The sequence below is a fragment of the Bombina bombina genome, chromosome 2 (genome assembly GCF_027579735.1).
Source record: "Bombina bombina isolate aBomBom1 chromosome 2, aBomBom1.pri, whole genome shotgun sequence".
Taxonomy (NCBI): domain Eukaryota; kingdom Metazoa; phylum Chordata; class Amphibia; order Anura; family Bombinatoridae; genus Bombina; species Bombina bombina.
In genome coordinates, this window is record NC_069500.1 from 659,729,282 (window position 1) to 659,743,676 (window position 14,395).

Consider the following 14,395-nt stretch of genomic DNA (forward strand, 5'->3'; position numbering starts at 1 on the left):
TCTTAGTGAGAGGAGTGATAGTGCTGCTGCTGGTGATTTTATAGGGAAATTGATAGCTAGGCTAGTGTATTCAGTGTCCACTACAGTCCTGAAGGACTCATCTGATCTCTGCTGTAAGGACAGCACCCCAAAAAGCCCTTTTTTGTAATCTAATTGCATTTGCCTGCCTGTCAGCCTGTGTGTGAGGCTCACAGCATATAGTGTGCCTACTTGCTCACTGCCACCACTCATATCTGGTGTAACATTAGTGTAAATTTAAAAAAAATAAAACTTTTACATCAGTTTGCTAGTGTAATCTAATTTCAGTTGCCAGCAGGCCTGTGTGTCAGGCTCACAGCATATACTGTGATTAATTGCTCTGTGCCACCACTCATATCTGGTGTAACATTAGTGTAAATTTAAAAAAAAAAAAACGTTTACATCAGTTTGCTAGTGTAATCTAATTTCAGTTGCCAGGCCAGCCTGCCAGTGCCAGCCTCAGTGCCACCACTCATATCTGGTGTAACATTAGTCTAAATTAAAAAAAAAAAAACTTTTACATCAGTCTGCTAGTGTTATTTAATTTTAGTTGCCAGGCCAGCCTGCCACTAGTGCCAGCCTGTGTGTCAGGTTCACAGCATATACTGTGCCTACTTCCATCCTCAGTGCCACCACTCATATCTGTTGTAAAATTAGTGTAAATTTTTTTAAATTTTTTTTTTACATCAGTCTGCTAGTGTTATTTAATTTTAGTTGCCAGGCCAGCCTGCCACTAGTGCCAGCCTGTGTGTCAGGCTCACAGCATATACTGTGCCTACTTCCATCCTCAGTGCCACCACTCATATCTGTTGTAACATTAGTGTAAATGTTTTAAAAAAAACTTTTACATCAGTCTGCTAGTGTTATTTAATTTTAGTTGCCAGGCCAGCCTGCCACTAGTGCCGCCAGCTTGTGTGTCAGCCTCACAGCATATAATGCGCCTACTTCCATCCTCAGTGCCACCACTCATATCTTTCGTGACATTAGTGTAATTTTTTTTAAAAAAAACTTTTACATCAGTCTGCTAGTGTTATTTAATTTTAGTTGCCAGGCCAGCCTGCCACTAGTGCCAGCCTGTGTGTCAGGCTCACAGCATATACTGTGCCTACTTCCATCCTCAGTGCCACCACTCATATCTGTTGTAACATTAGTGCAAATTTTTTTTTAAAAAAAACTTTTACATCAGTCTGCTAGTGTTATTTAATTTTAGTTGCCAGGCCAGCCTGCCACTAGTGCCAGCCTGTGTGTCAGGCTCACAGCATATATTGTGCCTACTTCCATCCTCAGTGCCACCACTCATATCTGTTGTAACATTAGTGTAAATTTAAAAAAAAAAACTTTTACATCAGTCTGCTAGTGTTATTTAATTTTAGTTGCCAGGCCAGCCTGCCACTAGTGCCAGCCTGTGTGTCAGGCTCACAGCATATACTGTGCCTACTTCCATCCTCAGTGCCACCACTCATATCTGTTGTAACATTAGTGTAAATTTATAAAAAAAAAAACTTTGTATCTATCTATGTAATTTGTATCTATCAAATGTATATTGCATCTATTGATCTATGTAATTTGTATCTATCATATGTATATTGCATCTATTGATCTATGTATCTATCTATCTATCAAATCTATCTATCTGGTGGTTGTGCAAATGGACTGTTTGCGGTTGTTTGCGGTGCGTTACACTGGGAGTTTGGTCTGTCACTGTGAAGCGGGCGTAACCCTTACACTACCTGATCGATACAACATCATACCTGATGTTTTAAAGCACGTTATTCCAAACAATTTAGGAATGTTAGGTGATTTATGCCCTTTATGGCTTAAAACCAGACTCTGCATCAACTATGTAATTTTCCGTGGGAGTTTTGCCATGGATCCCCCTCCGGCATGCCACAGTCCAGGTGTTAGACCCCTTGAAACAACTTTTCCATCACTATTGTGGCCAGAAAGAGTCCCTGTTGGTTTTAAAGTTCGCCTGCCTATTGAAGTCAATGACGGTTTGCCCGGTTCGCCGGTTCGCGAACAGTTGCAGAAGATCGAGTCCGCCGTTCGCGAACCGAAATTTTAAGGTTCGCGACATCACTATTTATAAAGCCCCAACAGATTAAGCAGTGCTGGTTGAATGTAATTCCTTATAATCTTTCCCAGTATCTTCCCCACTACTGGTCAGGCTTACTGGATCATCCCTACTTTCCTTTTTAAAAGTGGCACCACATCACCTATATACCAGTCTTTTGGTACTATGCCTGATGAAAATAATTCTTGAAAACGTTAGGCTGTGACAGTGCTATGCTCACTTAGAGCCATTGGGTGTATTCCAACTTGACCTAGAGTTTTATTTACCTTGATATTATCCAGCTTTTTCTGATATTATCTAGAGTTAACTCAGTTATTGGTATGTGCTTGTATGTGCTAGTTTGTTTCAATGTCTCACCTGTTGGTTCCTCTTGTGTGTATTCTAAAAAAAAAAAAGGTTTTGCACCTCAACTTTCCCCCATCCACTGTCAGTCATGCTACACTTCTCACATTTTTAATGTACTTATATTTTCCTTCTTATATTTTTTGTCATTTATATACTTAAAAAACCTTTTAGGGCGCGATCCGATAAATGGCGTAGTTTTCGGCGCAAGCGTGGGAACCTGCACCACCCGTAATTTCACCTTGCACATTGGGGTATTACATATACTGCGCCGTTAGATGATAAACTGGCGTAAGTAGGACAAACTGGCGATCTTCCGAAAAGTGCGCAAATACACATTTTAGTCGTCCCAAGTAACTTACGCCTGTATTTTGTCCATGTAAAGTCTCAATAAAGAGTAGTTTTATGCAAATTAGGCTAACACTCGTAAAATTAACCGCGACTCCATCTAAAAATGCGACACGTAATTACGCTATTCAAAAGTCATATATAAACCAATGCGCAGCCGCCATTGTCTTCAGTGTGTTTGGATGGTTCGTTGAGCTACAGCACACTACAGTGGAGTGGAGGATTAGTCAGAGTAGAGAGAAAGGCGCAAACAGAGGAGTTAGTTAGGTCGCATTGTTGGTTGATTAAGCTTGTACACTTACCCATATTTTTACATATTGCACACATATGGCATATATACATATACAAAATACACAACACTTTTTTTCTAACACCTCACACATTTTATTTCAATTTTACAGTGTGATAGGCTGAGTGTTTGGTTGTGATTGTGTGTGATTTAACTGGGAGTGAGTGTGAGTGTGTGAGTGTGTGTAGTTTGAGGATGGCAGGGAGAGGTGGGGCGGAGGGGAGGAGGGGAGAGGAGTGGCAGGGAGAGGAGTATTGTAGAGGACAGGAGGAGCAGTGGGGTCCCCGTCAGGGAGTAAGTGGAGTGGGGAGAGGGAGAGCTAGAAGGGATGATGGGAGGGGAGATGCCCGAGAGCCCCAGAGACCAGGCACATCTAGGAGAGGGACAGAGGGAGCACATGGGGACAGAAGGGGGGAGGAGGGAGAGGATAGGGAGGAACCCACACCAGGGACATCACAGGGAGCAAGCCAGGTGTCCACAGAGGATGAGATGTCCAAACTTCTCATTCAATGAAAATGTTGCCCTAGTCCAGGCCATCATGGACAATCACAGTGCCCTCTTTGGCCAGGAGAAGGACAAAGGCATTGCCAAAAGGCATAAAACAGCATGGTTGGCGGTAGAGGATGCCGTCAAAAGTGTGGCCCCGCAGAGGAGGACAGTTGAGGGCCTAAAAAATGGTGGAATGACTGCAAGAGGCATGTGAAAGAAAAGATGGGGCAGGAAGCTATGCACCAGAGGGGAACAGGCGGTGGTCCACCCCTGGACACAGGATACAACACCTGGCAGGAGATGATACCCAGGTCCCTAAGTATCACAGCAGTCCGTGGACTTCCAGGGGCTCGTGACTCAGGGGCTGCAACCACAGCACATCATGCTGGTGAGTAACATCCCACACACCAGTATTATATGTATTTGAGATATAACATCCTTTAATGTCACACATTCATGTACAGAATGAGGAGCATGGTATTTGGCCTACTAACAAAAACATCTACAATTATATTTGACATTAATGCTACTTGACACAATGCAATTCATGATATGAGGTGGAATAGTGCAATACTAACATGTCTCAGAGTAACACAGGCCACAAGCCACATGTAGAGTTTTCAGTAAATGGACACTATAGCCATCACAATACTTTTAGCTCAGAAAGCAGGTTCTGTGCCTACATCAGGCTAAAGTAAATTGTGTGACCATAGTGTCACTTAAAGAACACATTTTTTCCATCATTGACATGTACACATAACTATTGTATGAAACACATACCTGTATACTACGCATATTAAAATCCCTCATATCACAAATCACAATGTGCACATGCATATTATAGAGTCTGACATGAGAATCAGTATAGGCCCTAGCATGTATCAATGTACATTGTATGCCCACATGGACATATATATGACTGTACTAATCCCTCCCATCATTTGACTCCTCAACAGAACCTCCTGTCACAAGGATGCAAACAGGCATGCCGCAACCTCCACCACCAGTCACAGGCATGCAGCCACCACCACCACCAGTCTTCAGGCAACCACGTGAACATTATGCTCCCAGGCATGAGCATGGTTGGATGGCTTCAGTTGAGGACCCGGAAGTGATGCCACCACCATTGACATATGACCCCTGGCAAGATTCCTGGCCAGAAGAATATTCTTCTTTTGGCTTTGAGGGGGAGCCAAGACAGCCACAAAGGGTCCATGTATTTACCCCCCCCCCCCCCAACACAATCTCAGGGAAGTCATGGCTTTTACCCACAGGCTATGTCACAAGAAGTGCCAACTAGACAGGCTGAGTGGTCACACACTGGTCATCAGTGGGACTTAGAGCTCCACCATCCTCTTCACTTGGGAGAGCTCACCATCCTCTTCTCTTGGGAGAGCTCCACCATCTGGAGATGAACATATAGCTGAAGATGTCCCACAAGCACCAGCAGATGCAGCTTAAGATCTCCCACAAGCACCAGCAGATGCAGCTGTAAATGTCCCACAAGCACCAGCAGATGCAGCTGAACCTGCACCTCAAGCACCTAGAAGCCCTGCTGCTCAAGAGCCTGTGGATGCATTGTATTCTCCCCTGGGTGAGGAATACATTGCACTCCAGAGGAGGCTCATAACAAGCTGCAAGAGCAGACAAAGAGGCCAAGAGAGGTTTCACAGGAGCCAAGAGAGGTTTCACAGGAGCCAAGAGAGGTTACACAGGAGCCAAGAGAGGTTACACAAGCGTAGCATAGAGCTGCAGAGGGACATGGCAGCAGCATTAAGTGGAATTCTTCAAAACCAGTCACAGATGATGTGAATTATGTCTGATATGCAGATGCAGATGGACAATAGATGGAACAAAATCAACTCTTGGGTGTGTTGGTTGAGTACTTTACACACCAGCAGGACACTGCCTCCAGCCTATCATCTGTGGCCAGCACTCCAGCAGAAACATCTGAATCTTCTGAAACCAGGAGAACAAGGAAATCCAATACAGTCACCTCAGCCCCCTCATTCAAGAAGCCTAAAAAGAAATAAATATTCTTATAGTTCACCATAAATCTTGTCCTCTGTTATTTAACATATAATTGTCATCCACATCCATGTGAGGTGTGTTTTAGTACACTAATATTGTTAAAACATAATAAGGCCTGTGTGGAAATGGCCCAAAAAGGTAATATTATCATGTTTATGACATATTCATGTTCTATAAACCACATCACATAGTTGTGTATGAAGGGTACATATAGTAATATTCACTTATAAGATGTAAATCAAGGTTTCTCACATCCAATAGAAATTGACACATGGGCAGGGATAGGCACGAGCCAAGGCTGTGGCGGACATTTTCTAAAGTAAAGACCTTTAGTGAAGGACACCAAGGTACATTTACAATTAAAACTATTATTTTATAGTGCTGAATTTAATTATACTGATGCAGATACCACTGATCCTATAACCAGCCCTTGTCTGGCTATACACATGTGCCAGTGTCACTTCTGTGTCTTTGTATAGAGCTGGGTGTTATTATACAGATGCAGAAGATACACATCCAGTATTTCACTCAGGCTTTATTTATTCCATAACTTATCATCCAATATTGCTAGCAGTCTCTTAACAAGCCACTAATTTTATTCACACAAAATATTTTCCCTTTCCTATTTTTTAATCATAAAGAAAAGATATACTAAGGTTATGAACCACAACCTTATTATATCTTTTCTTTCTATTTAAATACTGCTTATAATAAACCTCAGGTGCTGGTTTACCTTTGCATATAAAGCTCCAGGGACACAGTGGCAGCTTGCTTCTTGAATCTTGCCTCTCTCTCTATCTCACTCAGAGTCATTTTCTGGTACTAAGCGGCATCATGTGGGAGTGGCCACAACCCTGCGAAACGTGGCGCTGCGTGTGTTAAGGAGGAAAATGTAAAAATGAAACTCTCCAACATGCCAAAGTTTCAATGCTTTATTATAGAGAGTGCAGAGTCAAACAGCCACAACGTTTCGGGGAGCCATGCCCCTTAATCATGTGGTAAGTGATAGTACAGGTACACCTGTTTAAATAGCTCACCTTGGGATTTTAACCCTTACAATCTTGTAAATTTACATTCTATGAATGCAACAGCACCATCTACTGGTGAAAAATAGGTAGACCATGTACAAAAATTAAAAACAAAGCAGCTATGAAGCCCCTATAACAGAACCATATCTACACATACAAAAAACACTGCAATTTATTCATTAGAATTTATTTACACAACATTAAGCACCATGATTTAAGATTAGTACTACAGAATACAAGAACACAAGAGCAACACCAGTTCAATAGAACACAGACCAGTCTATCTCTCTATTAAGCCCCCTAGGTTCCAGGGTATCCAACTTAAAAATCCAATAGGATTCACGTTGTTTCAAAAGGATATCCCTATTGCCACCCCTACGGGGGGTCTTAATTTGTTCGATTACCTGGAACCTCAGTTGGCTAATATGGTGTCCCATAGCTAGAAAATGATAAGCTACTGGTGCAGTGAGTACCTTACACCTGATGTTGCTCTTGTGTTCAGTGATTCGATCCCGTACCCTCCTAGAGGACTCGCCAATGTAGGCTTTCCCACATGGGCATTTGATCATATAGATAACATAATTGCTATTACAAGTAAAATAGTCCCTATAATGAAATTTATAACCGCTATGTGGGTGTAAAAAATAGGGACTTTTTACTATTGAATTACAATTGCTACACCCTAAACAGGGGAAACAGCCTAAATTCTTTTTGGTGATAAACCGTTGTGACAATGTTCTACCAGGGCCAATGTCAGCTTTAATTAAAGAGTCCCTCAAGCTCTTACTGCGCTTATATGCTGGCATTGGCATTTGGTCAAATTCAACAACCTCCGAATTGCAATCTTTTAGGATTCGGAGGTTGTTGAATTTGACCAAATGCCAATGCCAGCATATAAGCGCAGTAAGAGCTTGAGGGACTCTTTAATTAAAGCTGACATTGGCCCTGGTAGAACATTGTCACAACGGTTTATCACCAAAAAGAATTTAGGCTGTTTCCCCTGTTTAGGGTGTAGCAATTGTAATTCAATAGTAAAAAGTCCCTATTTTTTACACCCACATAGCGGTTATAAATTTCATTATAGGGACTATTTTACTTGTAATAGCAATTATGTTATCTATATGATCAAATGCCCATGTGGGAAAGCCTACATTGGCGAGTCCTCTAGGAGGGTACGGGATCGAATCACTGAACACAAGAGCAACATCAGGTGTAAGGTACTCACTGCACCAGTAGCTTATCATTTTCTAGCTATGGGACACCATATTAGCCAACTGAGGTTCCAGGTAATCGAACAAATTAAGACCCCCCGTAGGGGTGGCAATAGGGATATCCTTTTGAAACAACGTGAATCCTATTGGATTTTTAAGTTGGATACCCTGGAACCTAGGGGGCTTAATAGAGAGATAGACTGGTCTGTGTTCTATTGAACTGATGTTGCTCTTGTGTTCTTGTATTCTGTAGTACTAATCTTAAATCATGGTGCTTAATGTTGTGTAAATAAATTCTAATGAATAAATTGCAGTGTTTTTTGTATGTGTAGATATGGTTCTGTTATAGGGGCTTCATAGCTGTTTTGTTTTTAATTTTTGTACATGGTCTACCTATTTTTCACCAGTAGATGGTGCTGTTGCATTCATAGAATGTAAATTTACAAGATTGTAAGGGTTAAAATCCCAAGGTGAGCTATTTAAACAGGTGTACCTGTACTATCACTTACCACATGATTAAGGGGCATGGCTCCCCGAAACGTCGTGGCTGTTTGACTCTGCACTCTCTATAATAAAGCATTGAAACTTTGGCATGTTGGAGAGTTTCATTTTTCCATTTTTCTACTATTGTTGGGGAGTTTTGTAGTGACTCCTTGAAGCTCTAACCTGTGAGTATTGCTGCTGGATGAATTGCACAATTTGTGTGTTAAGGAGGAGTCAGGACCAGTATTCATCTGTCTTACTCCTCCCTCCCCACAGCAAAATGGGCAGCAGACACTGCATAGGCCAATCACGGACACCAGTGTCCGTGTACGGACACCTTGCCTATCCCTGCACATGGGTATATATATATATATATATATATATATATATATATATATATATATATATATATATATATATATATATATATATATAAATAATAATGTATTTACAGAAGTTGTGAACATGAGGTATAAACATCCATTTTCAGTCTTCTTAATGATAGTCAATAAATCATAGTGACCTAAATATGAATTAAACAAATGAGATATTTTCAGTAATTATGGTGGTTAAGGGAAGGGGGGTGGGATGTAGTAGTTTCACTTACATGCAGTGGAAATCTGCAGTATGTAATTCTATGACTAGCTGCAGCCAGGGCAGCAGCAGAGGCAGCACCAGTAACAGGGACAACAGCAGCAGGAGCAGGGACGGCTACAGCACCATGCCCAGGGACCTAAGCAGCAGCTATAGAATCAGCATGTATAGATAGAACAACAGGGGCTTGTAGGGCTTCCAGCACCCCTTGTGCCCCATGATGCACCCCTTGTGCCCCATGATGCTGCCTCTCTATGGAAAGCAGGGGAAACATGGTGGCTAATGAGGATGTGCATTGGCGGGTTTTTTAGGCTTCCTGTTGTGAGGTTGTGCTGTTTGTGATTGGTTTGACATACTTGCAGGGGCAGGAATAATAAATTCTTGGAAGAGGTTTAACTGTTTGAGATTTGCTGCTGATATGTATGTTATTGAGCATGCGTTTGTTAGGCCTTCAGAGAGTTACGTTGTTCTTTTAGTCAGTGCAAGGGTTGCTGCACCTGCAATTTGTGGCGAGATGAGAATGGAGTAGATTCTCTTAATTCTGCGCGTGTAAGTCCTTACGCTGTATATTGGATACCAAATTGCGCGTCTGTTCTATGTTAGTCTATGGGTAAAAAAAATATGGGCGAAGGGGGAAAAATATGCGCGTAACTTTTATGCTACGCTGTATATGTAATACCAAAATCTCGTAAAATCTGGCATCGCCGGCTTTTGCGGGCAACGCTCTATATGTCACGAATATAGTCACTATCAAAGAAGATAGAGACTAAAAGAATGCACTTGAATAGCACTTCTGTTCCATGAAAATAACATTGAGACTCATATGGACCTTAAACAACCACTGCAGGTCAAGGGTTGAGAGAAATTATTAAAACATAACTTTTATTAACTTAACGTTTACTAAAAAAGTGTACTGTGTGAGTGTGTGTATTTTTTAAAAACACATAGCAACTTTGCTCATAATAAAAGTGGCTTGTAATATTGGGTGAATAAATTTCTTTGGACTTGGAATATTCTTCTCAGGTATATATATTTTTAGTTGGTAATATCCATTTATCAAGTAACGAGTTAGCTTGTGTTCTTTAATATTGTACACCACTTAGGGATTCAAAAACTCCACATGCCATCAAAAGTGTATCATATTAAGCAACCTTATGAATGATATAACTGTATGATTTTTAACTGTGTGATACACAGGTATTTGTTATTAATAAAAGTTTGTTGTTTACTGTTCCAATTTATCATTCAATGGGGTAACAGTATCACTTGAGATATTTTGTTCTCAGTTTACACATGTATTGTGTGCTTGGGACACTTGATGCAGCAAACTTTTTGCTTGTTTTTGATTAATGTATGGCATGTAAAGGTGCTTGGTGTACTTTTGACACAACTTGTTTCAAAGATTTTTTCCAAGTTTGTGTTATTCAATTTTTTAATCAAAAATAATATTAATTTTTTGGTTCTACTTCCATTACTCAAGCAACCATAGAGATATGTTAACTACATTGGATTGTATAGTATTTTAGATATATCTATATAAAATTTGTATTATCCTAACCGAACCGAGTTTTGACACTGTTAGTATTAGCGTCTGCTTTCAGTGATCTAATACGGTTAACACCAGATTTTTAAATACTATAATTTTGTTAACATTCAGTAATGAACGGTTAGCAGTGTTAGCGTTATAATGTTAACATATACTATGCTATGCTGGTAGCATTTGCGCCTTGTTTGCCGCTGTAGTTTTTAGTTCTAGAAGTATACTTATTTAGGTAAATATATTGACAGTCTTATGCAATAGTTATCGGTTACAGCTGTTATGCTGTTCAGATATAGCACGCTCTTTAATCACGCTACTGAAAGATTTGTATTGTCCTAGCTATGTTTTGACACTGAAAGTATTGACGTCTGCTTCCAGTGATCTTATACGGTTAACAACATGTGCTTAAATAATATAATTTTGTTAACATTCAGTTATGCGCGGTTAGCAGTGTTAGCGTTATAATGTTAGCATATAATGTACCAGTAGCATTTGCGCCTGGCTTGCCGCTGTAATTTTTAGTTGTAGAAGTATACTTATTTAGGTATATATATTTTTTGGCGGTCTTGTGCAATAGTTAACAGTTACAGTTCTTATGCTGTTCAGACATAGCACGCTCTTTAATCTCGTTACTGAAAACTGTATTCGTATTCCTTAAAGTTGGAATCTAGTCCAAATTGCCACTGTCTAAGTAAATTTGTTTAAGTTAGCTATGCCATTAAAAAAAGGCTAAACAGGGTATTAACAGCTACCCTTCCCTAACATGTTTCGCCGATAGCGTTTCGGCTTTTTCAAAGGTGACGCGCGCCGGCGTCTCAGGGTATTTAAATGCATAAGCGGCAACCCATTGGCTGCATTTAGACCAATCCCAATACTCTCAGAACTAAGAGGAGGCGTGATTAGACTTTGATTGACTTGAACCATTGGAAACATATTCGTCGGACTTACGAAGGATCGCTTGAAGAGATGACAGACTGGAAGTGGCATTCAATGTGCTTTGAATGACAGAATTGTCCTTTAATATTTATTCCAACTGCGCTTGTATATCATCAAAAGATACATGTTACATTCAAATATGTTTTTATCGAATATTTATAGAACTACTCCTTTCATTACCTTTCTATCAGGGAGGCATATATCATTAGACATGTGTTTTATGTTTTGTTCTTCTAAGCGGTGTATAGCAGAACAGATTATGGCAAAATTGTGAATATTTATTTATTGAATAATCTATGATTACAGTTTTTGAATTTTACCATATATTAACAGATCTTACTCTTGATGTTACAAATATATTTATATTGATTATCACCACGGTTTGGCATAAATTCTTATCAATTTTTAAATTTTTAAATTTTACCATATATTGACAGATCTTACTCTTGATGTTATGAATAAATTTATATTGATTATCACCAAGGTTTGGCTGTATTATTATAAGGCATCTAGTGTGCTTCTGAATAGTGAGTCATATGACTTACACCGAATTGAAAGGAGGTCAATGACTGATCTGGCATTAGAATTTACCTAAGAGCATAACTTATACTTCTCTCATATTGAAAACTATTAAGTCTTATGATTGGATGAATCTATACTGTCATGTCCTGGACAGTATTGATGTTGATATTGTGACTAAATGCTGTGTGAAAAGTTTTGTATATATGAACTCAAAAAGAGATTAAATGAATTGGTCCTAAAGTATTTAGGTTAGTGTGGTCTGTGATCGAGTGACTGATTGGCAAAACTGCAACAACATTTATTTTGTATAATTTAGAATAATTTTAATAATTTAAAACTTTATGTGTTTCGGGGTTGATATGTGAAATATAAACAACCAAGGATAGTGTTAGAAAATAAATGGTGGAGTGTGATCATCTGGTAAATTGGGGTCTAGGGGGAGCATGGAGCCCTGTGACATAAGTACTGGACTGGTGAAGTACTGTAAAACATAAAAGGGGAATTAATTAATTAAGGTCCACTCAGAAATAGAGTGAGAGTGGTGATATAGGAATGAGCATGAGCTGACATGTCAAGCGTGAATAAAGGTGATGCAAAAAAGGGGGAAAAAAATTCACACGTGTGGTGGTGGAGAAAGTGATAAAAAACATTTTTTTATTTTTATAATGAAATTGTTTTATCTATTAACCATTGTATGTAGTATCTCTTCTATACTAACATTTAAAGAGATACATGTATAAGTGAAATTAGGAGGTTTAAATTCTCTTTGTTTTGAGAGTGAGTGTTGTGCATCTTTCTATTGTAAGGTGTTAAATTTACTGCTAGGTATTAAACCCATTATTCATCAATTGTAATTTACATCTCTTTTATATGCACTGGGTGCTGTGATGTTTGTTTGTAGTAATTGGTATTATTTCCTTTGTCAGAAATATTCTAATCCTTCATATGAACATAGAATAATTGTTCTGTTCATTCATGCCTTTGGGATATACGCTGTCCATTAAATATATCCATTTTGCTTCTGCCTTAAGTAGAGATGTTTCCAAGTCTCCTCCTCTTAGTCCTAAGGATATCTTCTGAATTCCAAAGCATTTTAATTCAGAGGTTTTGGATTGGTGGTATTTAAGGAAATGCGAAGCTACGGACGTGATTTTCTTGTTTTTAGATAGATCTTTGGGGGCATTACGGATATTTCGCAGGTGTTCCATCAGACGGGTGTGTACAGTTCTAGTCGTCATCCCAATATATAATTTGGGGCATGTGCATTGTAGAACATAGATGACTCCACTAGAGTTGCAATTGATATAACTCTTAATTTGATGGTTTTTCCCAAACCTGTCAATGATGGATTTCTTTTTGGTCATATTGCCACATGAGGAGCAGTTTCCACATAAATATGAACCTCTTTCTGGTGGTCTCGTTTTACTGTTTTTTTGTACAAAGTGACTGGGGCTCAGCATTTCTTTTAAATTTCTATTTCTACGGTAGCTGAGTTGGACTCTGTCCCCTATTATGTTCTTTAAGAGGGGGTCCGCTTGTAGTATATGCCAGTTGTTGTTGATTATATTCACAATTTGTTTTGTTTGCTGGTTATATGTGAGTACTAGTCTGGTTTTGTTATCACCTGTTTTGGTTTTTGTTTTTAGTAACTCAGATCTAGCAGTTTTTAATGCTCTCGTCTTGGCTACGCGGATCGATCTTTTGCTGTATCCCCTTAGGAGTAGACGTTTTTCCAGTTCTGCAGCTCTTATCTTGAAGGTTGTATCTTGTGAGCAATTTCTCCTAAGTCTCAAGAATTCTCCAATTGGTAAGGATTTTGTAGTGTTTGGTGCATGGGCGCTTGTGGCAAATAGGACATTGTTTGTAGCTGTTTCTTTTCGATACAGATCTGTAATCAGGGAGCCGTCATCTTCCTTACAAATTAATAGATCCAAGAAAGAGATTTGGGTCTGACTTTTGTAATGCGTCAATCTGATGTTTAAATTGTTCTGATTTAACTTGGATAGAAAGGTATCTAGATCTTTTTCGGTGCCCTCCCATAGAAACAGGATGTCGTCTATGTACCGGATCCATACAGGAATTTTATCCATATATTTGTCATTTGTGTCACTAAATACCACAGTTTGCTCCCACCATCCCAAAAATAAATTTGCGTAGGTGGGAGCACAAGCTGTGCCCATGGCAGTACCTTGAGTTTGGAGGTAGAACTTATTGTTGAAGAGAAAATAGTTTTTGGTTAACACGAATTTGAGTAGATTAAGTGTGAATTGGTTATGATCCGGGCTTTCATCAGAGGACATATCAAGAAAGTATTGGATGGCATTTAGTCCTAGTTTATGATCAATGCTAGTATACAGTGATTCCACATCACAGGACACTAACCAAGTGTTTTTGGAAATGTAAATGTCCTGTATTATTTGTAGCACTTCCATGGTGTCTTTCACATATGATGATAGTTGTGTTAGGAATGGTCTTAATCTAAAATCCACA